The sequence below is a fragment of the Bombus affinis genome, unplaced genomic scaffold, assembly GCF_024516045.1.
Source record: "Bombus affinis isolate iyBomAffi1 unplaced genomic scaffold, iyBomAffi1.2 ctg00000080.1, whole genome shotgun sequence".
In the NCBI taxonomy this organism is placed as follows: domain Eukaryota; kingdom Metazoa; phylum Arthropoda; class Insecta; order Hymenoptera; family Apidae; genus Bombus; species Bombus affinis.
In genome coordinates this window covers 73894-87973 of record NW_026108828.1, presented here as the reverse complement: position 1 = coordinate 87973, position 14080 = coordinate 73894, and the positions used below count along the sequence as shown (strand labels likewise).

The window sequence follows — 14080 nt, the reverse complement described above, 5'->3', positions numbered from 1 at the left end:
ACATAAAGTATACTACGTTGCAAGCTACGAGTGAACGTAAAAACTGTATTACTACCGTTACGTTACAAGGCACACGCACGAGCGAAATGACAAAGTTAGGATAAAAAGATTAGAAAATAAAACCAAGCACGCTGTAATGGTATTTCGCGACGTATTTTATTCTGTAACGTTATATCTGGTATGGTTATACCTTTCGATAAAAATCACAGATAATAAACCGAGTCTCCGTTTCAGTTGTAAGAAAATAAATTTCATTTTGTATTATGTGACGTTGCACTTTGTACAGCAAATCAACCGTTTCTCATATTTCGAAATATACACATAGCGTTTTATGCGTAAGGAGAGATAAGAAGCACACGGGACACTTGTGTACGTACGTTGTAAAGGACTTTCAATTTTGCATATGTGTCAGTCATCACGCATGAAATAACCGGACCAAAACAGTGGATACGGCGATACGTGTTTGACACGGCCAACCAGCGTTTGATTTGCGTTGAAATCAAATTTTTCGGTTCAACTTCACCGAAACTTCTTCTTATTCTAAAGTTATTAATACCGTTGAAGTGGATCTCACTTCAAACAAAACTTTACATCTTCTCTCTAGTGTTTAGTTTCCTTAGTCCTGCGAGAGATACAATTAGGCCTCGGCATAACGATCCTCTTTCAGAGGCTTCTTTGGTTTCAATTATAGCACCGCGAAAATCATCGCCGACATACAGACAACATAGACAATAAAGCGGAAATGCCAACAAACCGAAAGGATCAGAAAACTTCGATAGACCTAACGGCCATCAATATATTAGGTTGTGTTTTTCTTTTACAGACACGTCTTTTACAACGATGCATCTTCATACAACATGAAACCTATTTTGACAGAACAAAATGGATCATACGTAATTCGATAAAATAATATAAAACGAAAAATGTTGTGCATCCATTATTTCCTTATAAAACGAAAGAAACTTTTCGAACGACCTAATATTTCGACATCACAGTCGTTGATCGTCAGTTAGCCACCGGAGAGTCAAGAGTGAAGAATCGCTAAAATCGAGAGTTGTCATATCGCACGACTGCTTTAAGATCAAGTTCGAGTTCAATGATCATCGTTTTCTGTTTAATCCACTGTAATTAATCCATCTATCGATACATCATTACATAGGATAGAAACTACTGGAAATCCTAATTTCTAATATTTCTCTCTTTAGTCCAAGATAAAAAATACATCAACAAATACCGTCGACATCTTTAGCTAATTATGCAATAACGACGATGAAATCATTGAATATATTCGTTTAACCGCATCGCAATTATGGTACAGATATCTCACGACATTGCATATACACAGCCCGTACGATGGCCACGAACAAGTTATTTCACGACGCAATACGTTTGTACGACGCTACGAATGCGTTATTTCGCAACACAATACCGTTCGTACATTCCCACGGACGAGATATTCCGCGCGTCTGTTTTTCCGCAATTAAGCACAGCCCTAATAAACAAACACTTGCTTTTATACGAGACGTTTTTATTACGTTCGGATACGTATTATAATTTATCTCACAAATTTCCTGCCTTTCTATCCACTGTATACGTCAGAGACGAAGATTTCTAGTAGAAACACAATTCCATTGATTTTACCATCCAGGTGAAATACGTACGATACACGTATTGCGTAATATTTGTATCATTATGTATGTATCATTATGTTAATACAAATCTATACAATATATTCTTACAGGATTTATCATAATCGACAACGTAACGATCTGCAATGTTCATGAAACTTCGAATCAAAACATCGATAAAAACGGGATCGACGAAGCAGAAAATACGAGTCCCGTCGGATGCAATCCGACAGTTTAAAATCTGTTGTTCTTGATATCCGATCCTACTTTAAAATCGAAGCGTTCGTAAACCGATTAAAATCATAACTGCTTAATTACGATAATCAGGTGAACTCATTGGCCAAGGATCAAGGGTCTAGAATTAATATCGAGCTTAGTTGTTGGGTCACAAATAGGTCGTATACACCCGCTTGATGGCTATTCGACGTGCTTTGACCATAAAGGTTCGCAATACTAGAGTATCTTCAACGAAACGCAGTGTAACGTTGCAGCAGACAATGAGAGGCACCGACGTGAAAACGTACATACTTCATGGCTGCTGTCCCTTCCATTCTCGCTTTCTTCTTAACTGACTAAGAACGAGGAAAGGAAAAAAGACTTGTTCTCGACTTTTCATTTCATCCCTTACGTTACACGAAGGCATTGTCAGCGTCTCTTTGAGATTTTGCTCGGCGCGTTTCTTTCGCGTCGCCTATCGTCGATGCGCGATATTATTCGATATCAACGAAACAACGCCATTAAGACACGTATGGTCTCGCCCTTGTAACGCCACTGTGGCTGAGAAACTATATTACGCGTGATATAAAAGGTATTATAGCAACGTGATATAAAGCGATAAAAATTATGTGGTTTATATAGTTTGTATCTTCTACTTCTTTTAAGACAGGGAAATTTATAGCGGCGAGCATTTGTAGAGCGACAAGTAGGTACATACGTTGATTTTTAAAGGCTTGTACAAGATTTTTAAGCGGAAATTCAATTTCGTTGGATTCTGTTTAATTGGATTTGAATTTTTAAAAGGTAATGAATTTTCCCGATCGAACTGTTAGTTTAAGCGCGGCCTTTAATTGTATCACGAACATTATTTTACGTTACTCTGCAACGTTTCCTCTATGTAATATATTCAATGTTTGTATACGCGATCTTCGCCTTAAGAATTACTCAAATATTTGGTTTTAATACGAAGGATTGTTTTAAAGATCATTTTCACCTCTATAAATATTTATTGTGTAAACCGTGTGTATAATTTGCGTAAAGCTTAAAAGATTTCCAATTTAACATTCGCACGTGAATTAAGACTGTTACTTGGAAAAATCATCGAACTCAAGAACCACACTCTTCCTCGCGTTCAAACTTATCCGCCTGTGCAGTTCGTAAATTCACTTCTTAGGTTTCTAATGAATTTTCAAAATAAACCTTCAACCTATCTATGTATGTATCTATACGATTAAACAAACCGTGGATTTTTATGCATTTCTAAATAATTTGTAGATATTATTCTAAATATCCATGGAACTATCGATTAAAGAATTATTATTCACGAGAATATAAGAAACAAAGATTATTAAAGTTATTTTATCTGGTATTACATGCGTGTAATTCGCGAGTCAATAACTTTATTTAATTATTTTGCTAAATTGATTCCTCGTCTCCTATATTTGCAGAAAGATATTTCTGTTGCGTCAAATACGTTTCCATTTTATATTATCTTCCACAGAGGTACTACATACGTATTATCTTTCTGTCTATCTTAACTTCAATTTTATTAACTCGTCGCTTGTTGACTTTGTCAAATGTCCTTTGTTTACTTTGAAGTTGCGAAGCACGGAAAGCTTCCTAGGTACGTGTCCCACTCAGTCTAATAAAAAACGTTCAGGTGCGCGAAAAAGAAAAACGCAAAGTTCAAACGCACGCTAATAGATGGCTATATTTAAAAAATTACTCATATTAAATATATTAAGGGCTAAGTGACTTCAATTTTATTAGCTCGTTTCCTGCTGTCTTTAATGTTGCGAAACAGGAAAAACCTTCCTATCGCTCTCATCTAATAATAAGCATTTGGGTGCACGAAAAAGTAGAAGATTCAAGCCAGGATCAACGGAAAGTTTTACTTAAAAAATCAAATATGAAGAATCGAAAAACTTTTATTCATCTCCGATATCTATTCATCTCTCCGAGATGTATCTTGTTAAGATTATCCTCCTTCGAGGATTAAACGCTTCATGGCTATATAAAATGGTAACGAGTAGCGCCCTCTTCTAAAGTATTTAAAAAACAGGAGTAGGTCAGTGTGAAATTAAATGGCTGGAATTTTCAGCGATTTCCATAGACAGTGTCTTTGAAATACCTAATTCTCGCTGTTTCACGTATAAGCGAAATAGCGCTCAGCTTTCCAGCAAAAAGCAAATAGCTATATTCTGTAGTATTTGAAGCATCGACTGGCGAACAAATGCGAGAGGAAAAGTTTCGTGAAATTTACATCTTGAATTTCGTTATTTCATTTAACGCAGAGGGATTGGCGTCCGCTACGATCGATACGTTGGCAGATTTGCCTGCGGTTTCTAGCGATTGTCGCGACGATTCTAATTGAGTTTTGCGAAAGAAATGAAATTAAACGTTGGCCGTTAATCGATGGCTGGAAAATAAAATGGATTGTCATGATTCGTCGTATCCCCCGCCTTTTGTTTCTTTCTCATCTTTCGCGTTTCACGGTCTTCACCAATTACTATATAGAGCCGTACTTTTCTGCTGGCAACTTCAGTTTACGAGATTAAACATTAGCTGGTCCCGTTTCGTTTGATAAAACTGACATCTCATATACGACCTGAGGCATTCTACGAGCTTGGCGCAGGTTTAATAGAAATGTTCGGTAAATATGGACACAGATAGCGAATGTTACTTGTATAAACATTCACTCTGATCGAGAACTAAAAAATCTGGAATTTTCTGCTCTTGTGCTGAATTAAAGTGGTTCGCGAAAATATTTGAATATCCCTGCAAACTCCTTGTGGACATATTATTAAGAATATCTTGATATCCTATCGATACTGTGACAAGATTAACGTATTATTACAATTTCAAACGAGTATGACAATGTATGTAAGAGTCGCAGGACATTTACTGCGATTAATTGTATGTTTGAGACTACTACTAATATTGTATACTAATTTTTCGTTAAGCATATGTTTGTAATAAATGCCTTGCAACCTCTATATATATATCGAATTGGTTTCAAATTTTCCATAATGTATTAATAACAAGAGTTCTGTAGAAAACGTTCGAATAATGTATTCAATTACACGTAATTGATATTGCCTATTTAATATAATCGGAGAAATAGTCTCATTCATTTCATAGTCAATTCATTTTAAGAATTAGCGGGAATACGAGTACGTAATAGGAACTTTAATAATCCCAGAATCCCATAGGCAAGTAAAAAGAAATAATTTAATTGAATTTGCTTTAGTTCGACTTTATTTCTATTTCTTATTTAATGCAATTCTATTTTATTTAATTTTAATTTCCATTTTTCTTTCATTTTATTAATAATTTAATATAATCCTAGCTCAATAACATAAATCATATAAAAAAGGATATATAAATAAATCGGTACAATACGATGCAAGCTAAATTTATGTACCAAAACTTTGACAACACCTTATAGATACGATAACTAATTGGAAATTAAGTAAAAACTACTTGTAATAACCCGCATTGCTTGTCAGGTAGGAGAAGATATTCAATCAACAAATAATTTCGCTACGTTCGAAATCTTCTCGCTCCTTAATCCATTTTCTTTCTGATTACAATAAACAGCATTAATTCCGTTCTCGATTAATTAATTTTATCAGTAGTATACTTATATCATTCTATAAAACATTAAATAAGTGACATTTAAGTTAAAAAATTATTTGCATATTATTATTTATACACTTTTGTTTGCATATATCATTATAAAAATTAATGGAATAAACTAATAGGATAACATATTTCTTAAACAAATGGAAAAATGAAAAGTCGATGGATTTTCATTTAACAAGCGTGTATCATTTGTAGCATTATGACAACTTAGCGATCCATTTGCTCAGCAAGTACTATCTTCAATAACTAAATCCTTTTAAATTAGTTAAACCTTCAGTGTCCTATTTTCCTATTCACTAAACGACATTTTTAATACGAATCAATTCGTTTCGCTAAAGACACTAAAAATTGATTATTAAAATAGAACTATACATTTTATATATTTTACACTAGTTCTCGTTGTCATATGATTACAATGACCTTAATGAATAAACGATCCTAAACAGTAACAGCATAAACGAGCTTATCTCAAGTATATCAATATTATACCAATATGTATAAGTTTATATTTCCAAAATACCTGTCTTTAAAAGTAAAATAATAGCAAACAAGGCAGTAAATAAAGTAAACGATCGTATTGCTCAACAGTCTTAACAAATAAAGCAACGATGCTAAAAGTAACAAAAATTGCTCCATAGCATATGTCCTCACAATTAAATTACGAATTAAAAAGGAGAATAAGAGTAAAATTAACAAATCGAATGTAAGCAAATGAAAGAATCATTCTGTATTATGTTTCCCTCGCTAGTGGCGGGATATTCAAACTTTTAATAATGATAGCGTCTCTTCAATCAAGAAATCACACATCCAAAAACTTTTACCTCGTAATAACGGTATTATTATACCATCGAATAAGTAAAAAATTAACACTCACCAAGAAAACGGTATAAGCAACGAAGATTTACAGCTTGGCCTTCGCGAGACAATAGTGGTGGTTGGCGCCAGACAAGTGGTCGAGAAGAGTATGCCCTACTGCACAATCATAGGCGTAGATCGTGCACCCGAATTGTCCCGTCTGTCGATGGATATTACCTGCAACGACCTCCGTGATACATTTCTTGCGCTACGCGAATAGGTGCACCTGTTTGCGTGCCACTTAATATCGCGTACGCACGAAACAGCTCGAGAATTATCCACGAATTTTACGAATTCGCAGTTACTAATCGCTTACCAAACGTCGATTATGTCGTTAGCGCTTGAAAAGACATTCGAATGTAATTGTTGCAAAAGATAAAGGACCTTTGTAAAATAGACGATCCAATTCCTATCGCGTTCACAGTCGAAGCGGTACTGTGAGGCTCGTTGCGACCCGGCGTCCCTTTATACGATCGACCCCCGAGCTCAATAGCCAATCACCGTTACGCATTCTCCAACGTTCAAAATCCTTCCGTTGGATCCACGGACGGCCGATGTCAGTTATGTGAGGGGGTAAACATGGACGATCTGAATTTGATTCAATTATCCAAAGCGAGAGAAACGGTGTTTGAGTGGTGGCGCGAAAATTACCGATTTCGTTGCGCATATTGACAAAGTTATGGCGAGGGATCTGTATGGTATGTACTATATAGCTTTTCTCGCGGGCTATGTTTCTTTATATTGTATATCGAAGTACGCACCTAACGTTTCAAGAGAAGCTTTGCATGCCTTGTATAACTTGAACTGTAGTTTAGATTTACAACTTTACTTTAGTCTTTATGTTTTCTTACTTTTCAAGAGGTAATCTGCGATACTTGTAAATAGATACTACATATATATGTACGTTAACTTGTAATGTGTAATATTCCTCTTTGGTTAGGTCTATATTTTCTAATGTGACAAATATGTGTATGGTGGCCATCTTGTACAAGTAAACTGATATTTTTAGCGTAATTTTACAAATTACAAGTCATAAATTATTCCTTTTTCCAAACAAGGAAATATACGAGAAAAAATAGAACAGATTCTTACGATTATTTTTGTGAAGTTTCTTAATATACGAATTAGCATTTTTTTTTATTTTTTTTTTTTTTTATTGCATTTGAAAAAATCATGTATTTAAGTATTCACGAGAAAGGGGAGACAGAAAAGAAATGCAAAGATGGAAAGTTTCGAATATGTAAAACGTAGTGAAATCCGTAAATGATTTCATAACTGCTCTTGAACATTTCTTACAAACAAACGAGTCATCTCATACTTTCCTACAGGAGAAGTACATATTCATCAGAAAAAATTCCATTGATGTTGTCTATGAATGCTTATGCATCCAGCGAAGTCTGTGATTATTTTCTTTATCTGGAAACATACGTTATAGTTTTGAAGTTATAGTTTTACATTAAGTTTTTTTTTACATTTTACATTACAGTTGTTCACAATCGTTATAAAAAGACCGGAAATGTATTCAGGTCACGCACATGCTTTACTGCTTTATACGTACTATCGATGTTAAAAAACAACTCGTACCGAAAGGATTAATATAATTTTTATTTAAATTTTTTATTTCGTATTCATAGACGAAAACTGTGTTGTGTTGTTTGTCCGCAAATATGTAAAACGATTCCATTATATTATAAAGTTCTGAAAATCGATAGTTTTCGTTATACATTTCGTTAGTTAAAATAGTTAAATGACTTTCCAGAAACAAATCATGCTTCATGGACATTTTGAGCTTAGTTAGCGTAAAAGTTAAACCTTGTTCTGTAATTAGTTGTTACATGAAATTAAATGGATTTCAAGTAGCTGGTATGTAAATGATACTTAAACTAACATGTAATGCTTAAATCGTAAAATAAATATACATCTAAAATCAGTTAAATTTAGGGAATCAATATCGATAAACGCGAAACTATAAATAACATCTTTAAGTCAAAGATTATTTGAAAGAATTTCAATTTCACTTCAAACTTGAAAGGATATTTCAGATCAAGTAAATAACAAATTTATACCGGTATAGTGATCTCATGTTTCTTGAATTCAAACAATTTGTGTAATCGGTACGAGAATGTATGCAATATGGGATATTAAAGAGAATCGCATTAGGCATTATTGCACCATGTACGTCATAAATCGTCGATGAAAGCTCTGAAGCGGGCAAAAAAGTTTATAGCTTCGATAAATAAACTGTTCTTTGTAAATGATAGGTTAAAAAGTAGGTAATCAGCATTAATATCAATAGGATATTCCATCGAATAATTTTAAGGATCTTTGTATTATAACATATCCTTTAGATAAAAGATAATTGTTAGTTTTATAACGAAGAATCCACAAGTGTTTCTACAGTAACAAAGTAATTAACGTTTCCTTAAGGGACTAATTCTTGTTACAGATTTCTTTCACCTTCATCTTTGAAACTATTCATAAATTATATTTATATCTTTCAAAAAATCACATCCTAATCCTTAATAATGCTCACAGTTTTGTAGTATTTAATATCTTTTGATTTATTCGAGATTTCTTCAAATCTAATACAGAATTCAAAATGTTTCACGTATTTATTATAGTCTATAGATTATGCTTACAGACTTGGTTCATGTATGTACGTATGTGTATTATACATTATTGTATTTAAGAATTTATATGATCGTCCCATGAAATACCTCTAGTCTGTAGGAAACAGTCTGTTGCTACTATGGTTTAGATGAAAGAATATTATGACATGTCGTTTAACTGTATGATACCATCTATTAATGTATCAACGATGACTTTAATGACAGTCTAATAGATATTGCGCTACAACTTTGATCGACGTGACTTATTTCTATGATGCACTTCGACAAGCTGATTTCAGCCAAATCAAGTCAAACGAAGTTTCTTATGTTTAATATTCATATAAACTTACTATGCATGTACGTAGTTTGTTTCAATAGCATCTACATAGTTTAAGAAACTAGTTGATGACGTTGTTTCAATAACACAATCATAGTGGTTTTTAGAATAATCATGATTCGAACGCAGACTATTAGGGGATGATATGTTTTAAGAACAAAAATTATAGTTTTCCCTTCTAAAACATGAGATTGAGATTGAAATAATTTTGAAAGAAGAGCAAAATAATTTTAATTCTTTAACCATTTAACTCTACCTTAATAACAAAATACAAGAACGTGTTAAGTATACATTATTACTAATTTAATTATTTATATCACTAATAAACAATATTCTTAATTCGCAATTCTTATATCATTGAACTATACTATTAATGAAATGATTTTATATAACTTGCAATTCAATGGAATAAAAACATGAATGAAATATTTAAACATACCTACGTACATAGATTTCCAATAATTTTACGTAACTTTATGAATTAACACGTTACAATATATTTTGCATATATATACGGTATATATCTGTTACATTTATCAAAAATGATTCTTGTTCAATTACATTCGCCACTTATATCGCGGAAGCGTAAAATTATTTCAAACAATATGAAAATAATTTATCGTGAAAAATATTTTACGTATTGTTTCTCGTTTTTATCGTAAATTAAGCACGTTCCCATTTCTTGCCATAAGAAATAATGGATAATAGATAACAACAGCGTAACGAAAGTAAAAATTATTGTTCATTCACGTTTTGAACGTAATTTTATCAGCTGTACTTTTTCAGCTACTTTGATTTTACTTAATTTCAAAGAACATATTTAAATAATAGCTGGCTTAACGTATGAAATATAACGTCGAAATATTACCGCGACTGTCTTGAACAGATTTCCGCTTGTAGATGACTTTAAACGTTTCCGTATCTCGTAATTTGCGAGAAACGAATCTCACATACATTTCTACGAGACCTTGCTCTGTCCATCTTGCAGTTCCTTCCTTGATTGACTTTCAAATTTCCCCCTGGATTCTAGGCTGTTTCTGTCATATAGAGTGAAGAGTTCGCTGGCCCTCGAAGCAAAGAGACAAGCACATAGAAAGTCTGCCTTTGGGGTTGGAAGTAAGCATAATTTACGATACGATGATCTAATCCCTTCATCACGCTTGGAATATACATGGTTGCCTGTAAAAGGACGCAGTTTTATATTCAGCAAGTTGCAAAGAAAAGATCTATGTCATTTTGTGATCTTATAGTACTCACTCGAGAGAAAAGTAAATTTTAATCAACGTTATATAATATTGATGAAATCCAATTGCTGGGTCAAGAAGAAGAGAAAAATATCCTTCGCCATTCATAACAAATATTTGACTTTCTGTTTTAATATACTGCGGGCACGAGAAAATATTTGCGCGTGTCCATATTTTCCAATGAACCGTTTTCCTATCAGCTTTTATATTTCAAATCAAATCCTTATAATCGTATGAAAGTACCATTAAATAATACCAAGTTTAATACGTGTATCATGTATTTATATTCATATTATTTAAATACCTTTCGTAGTCACTGTATAACTGCCATCTGTGGATAATACATAATTCTCTATTTATTCCTTCTGTAGCCGATATTCCACGACATGCATTATTTATTGATTTGTACGTGTGTCCACAATAGGTAGATTTCTCTCTATGTGTATTCATAAAAAAAAATTCGTTGGATTCAAATCAGATGATGGAGGAGATTATTTTATTGGACACGTTTATTCTATCTATTCTATCGAGGGTTCGATTTAAACGTTCGATTTAAATGTTAAATAAAAAGTACGGTATATCAAATAAATAGGATTAATTATTGGATCTACGCTTATCAGATATTTTATACTTCTCTCATTAAACATGTACTACAAATTTACGGAGTTTTAGATTACTTCCTTGTAACATTCTCTCTCTCTCTCTATATATATATATATATATACAAATATGTACATATATGTAAGATAGTAATCCGGGGATAATTCAGGGATCTATTCTGTAGTCTGAAAATCGAGTTTTTATTATGGAGTAAATAATAAAATACAAAAATAAACAACAATTAATATGCGTCTATAACAATAAATAATAATTATATAAACGGGAAATAAAAAGTCTTTAGTACAATGTTTACCTGAAAATCGAGAATCGATTTTCAACGTCCTGAGCTACCGATCTTCCTTCTTCAGTCTTTAAAATTTTAAATAACTATTCTGTAACCTTGTCTGTCTCTAATGTAACTCTCTGTCCGTCCGTTCGCGAAAAATTTGCTTCTTAAAATGGTCGTCCATAAAATAAAAGAAGGTCTGTCCGTGAAACACAGCCTGTCGTACAACCCGTAAAACAAAAAGAATCCCTATCCTACAGGAACTCTAGGGAGTTTACACCGCCCCTCGAATGGGGAGTGAAACAGATTCCCTTCAGATCCCCGATTACCGTTATCCACTTCATATATGGAGTTTGAAATCCTTCTTAGAATTATGAAAGGTCCTTTCCTAATTTCTTCCAGCTTATTTCTATTCATTTTTTTTCCGTTATGGGTGAAGACCATATCACCGATTTTAAATTCGTGTTCTCTTCATTTTTTATCGTATTTTTGTTTGTTGATTTCGAAATTTCTTGTTGAGTTTTTGAATGCTTCTTCTCTGTCTCTTTTTAGGTTTATCTTATTCACCATTATTTCCTTAGGGACGATTTCAATCATTTTTCCATTCAGTAAATGATTTGGGGCAAACCCCGTTACACTGTGTCTGGTGTTATTGTTTTCTTCTACGCTTTCTTCTGTGATTTTTGTCCAGTTTCTCTTATTTTTGTCTGAATTACATCTGATCCTGTTTACTAATGTTTGATTTACCCTTTTGTTCAGTCCATTGGAGGATGGGCAGTCTGTCGAGGTGAAAATTAATTTAATGTTCCTTTTCCTCCTATACTCTTGAATTTCTTTGGATGTCATTACTGGGTATCGGTCTGCAAGGATAATTTTTATGGAATCAGTTTCTCCTGTCGAGTCTATAAGTTTTATGATATCTTCTGTGTGTTGTGTTTTCGATGTGGACATAAAAACAGCCCTTGAAAAATGATCGATGAGTATGTGCATGTATTTCTTTGGTGAGTTGTTATTGGGTGAAATCGACCTGGGAAATTCAGTGCTTCATAAATCACACAAGGTTGTTTCTTGGGCTGTGGCTCTGGCTTTCTGTCCAATCTTGCGTTACTCCCTTGTGTTTTTTTTCCCTTCGTCTGATATTGCCCCAAGAATCCGATTAACTCATTTGTTGATTGTACTGTTTCTTTATCCATTTTATCTTGAATGTGTATGGGTAATCCAATAACAATTAGATTTATCCCTGTCTCTTCAGAAGTCTTCCTCCTTACTTCCAATATTAATCATTCCTTTTTTATGGCATATTCAGTGAATGAACCTGAAATGTATTTAAAGTTATAAGTGTATCGTACTGCAGACCAACCTTTATTGCCAGAAGCTTTTTGAACTGCCACCTTCCAATTTTCCCAGTTGTATTCTTCATCCTTCAGCAGATTTGCTTGGTACCATTCTGATGCTGTTTTTCCCAAATATTTCTTCAAATTCTTGATCCTTTTTTCATCAGTTTGGATTTCGTATTTTTCGTATTCGGTTTCATACTCATATTAGAGTATGGAAGGGATGCGTATGTGAAATATGAATATTTCATACTCCAATCTGTGGCTTTTTGCCTTCCATCAAATTGTTTTATGACAAAGTCTGTGCCTTCTCTCTCATGCATGTTTTGTTTCTGGAAGATCTTTAATAATGTTTCTGTTTGAAGATTGGGCTTTTCGATTTCGGTCTTTATTTTCCTTGTGGGGATTATCTCCGATTCTTGTAAGTAAATATCTCGAAACACGAAGTTTAAACTTGTACCGATGTATGACGCTGCCGTTGCGTCATCCATCGTGAGTGCAATGTTTCTGTAATGGCTTACCTTGGTTAAGCTGTTTGCGGCTTTCTTCACTATCGATAAACTGAATAATCGCGGACGATGATCTCTTGCTTGATATTCTGGAGGAAAGACATCACATACTTCATCTTCTGGTTTTCTTATGGATTCTTATGCATTCTATTTTCTCCCCCTTGCGTTCTCGTTCATGGCGATACGTAGCTTCACTTCTAACGGCATGGCGTAGTGAAAATCGATTTGTAAGATCGTAATTTGGTGATAATTCAGGGATCGATTCTGTAGTATGAAAATCGAGTTTTTATTATGAAGTAAATAATAAAATACAAAAATAAACGACAATTAATATGCGTTTATAACAATAAATAACAATAATTATATAAACGGGAAATAACAAGTCTTTAGTACAATGTTTACCTGAAAATTGAGAATCGATTTTCAACGTCCTGAGCTACCGATCTTTCTTCTTTAGTCTTTAAAATCTTAAATAACTATTCCGTAACCTTGTTTGTCTCTGATGTAACTCTCTGTCCGTCCGTTCGGGAAAAACGTGCTTCTTAAAATGGTCGTCCGTAAAACAAGGGAAGATCGGTCTGTCCGTGAAACACAGCCTGTCGTGCTACCCGCGAAACAAAAAGAATCCCTATCCTACATGAAATCTAGGGAGCTTGCATATATATATGTATCCTTTTAAAATTCTAACAAATTATACAGATTCATAAAAATATAGTTAAAGACTTTGTAATATTGTGGTTTTTAAATACACATATATAATTTTTAAATAAATGTTAAATTTCTTCCGACTATTCGTATCACATTACGATTATGCTCT

General features: G+C 33.4%; 3 long non-coding RNA genes across 5 annotated transcripts; all 3 read right to left on the bottom strand.

Moving 5' to 3' along the window:
* Nucleotides 1-7928: 7928 nt before the first annotated feature.
* Nucleotides 7929-10626, bottom strand: LOC126927264 (uncharacterized). Its single transcript, XR_007715337.1, has 3 exons — nucleotides 10548-10626; nucleotides 10159-10469; nucleotides 7929-8042 (listed from the first exon to the last, which is right to left on the bottom strand). It is a non-coding gene; the product is annotated as an uncharacterized LOC126927264 (long non-coding RNA).
* Nucleotides 10627-10656: 30 nt separating this feature from the next.
* On the bottom strand, nucleotides 10657-11633 carry LOC126927248 (uncharacterized). 3 transcript variants are annotated; one of them, XR_007715318.1, is made up of 4 exons: nucleotides 11448-11628; nucleotides 11270-11319; nucleotides 10839-10970; nucleotides 10657-10756 (listed from the first exon to the last, which is right to left on the bottom strand). It is a non-coding gene; the product is annotated as an uncharacterized LOC126927248 (long non-coding RNA). The 3 variants fall into 3 exon arrangements; XR_007715316.1 differs by having other exon boundaries at nucleotides 10839-11319; nucleotides 11448-11633; XR_007715317.1 differs by lacking the exon at nucleotides 11270-11319 and having other exon boundaries at nucleotides 11448-11624.
* A 318-nt stretch (nucleotides 11634-11951) lies between these two features.
* LOC126927266 (uncharacterized) lies at nucleotides 11952-12542 on the bottom strand. The gene is made up of 2 exons (XR_007715339.1): nucleotides 12448-12542; nucleotides 11952-12280 (listed from the first exon to the last, which is right to left on the bottom strand). It is a non-coding gene; the product is annotated as an uncharacterized LOC126927266 (long non-coding RNA).
* Nucleotides 12543-14080: the final 1538 nt, after the last annotated feature.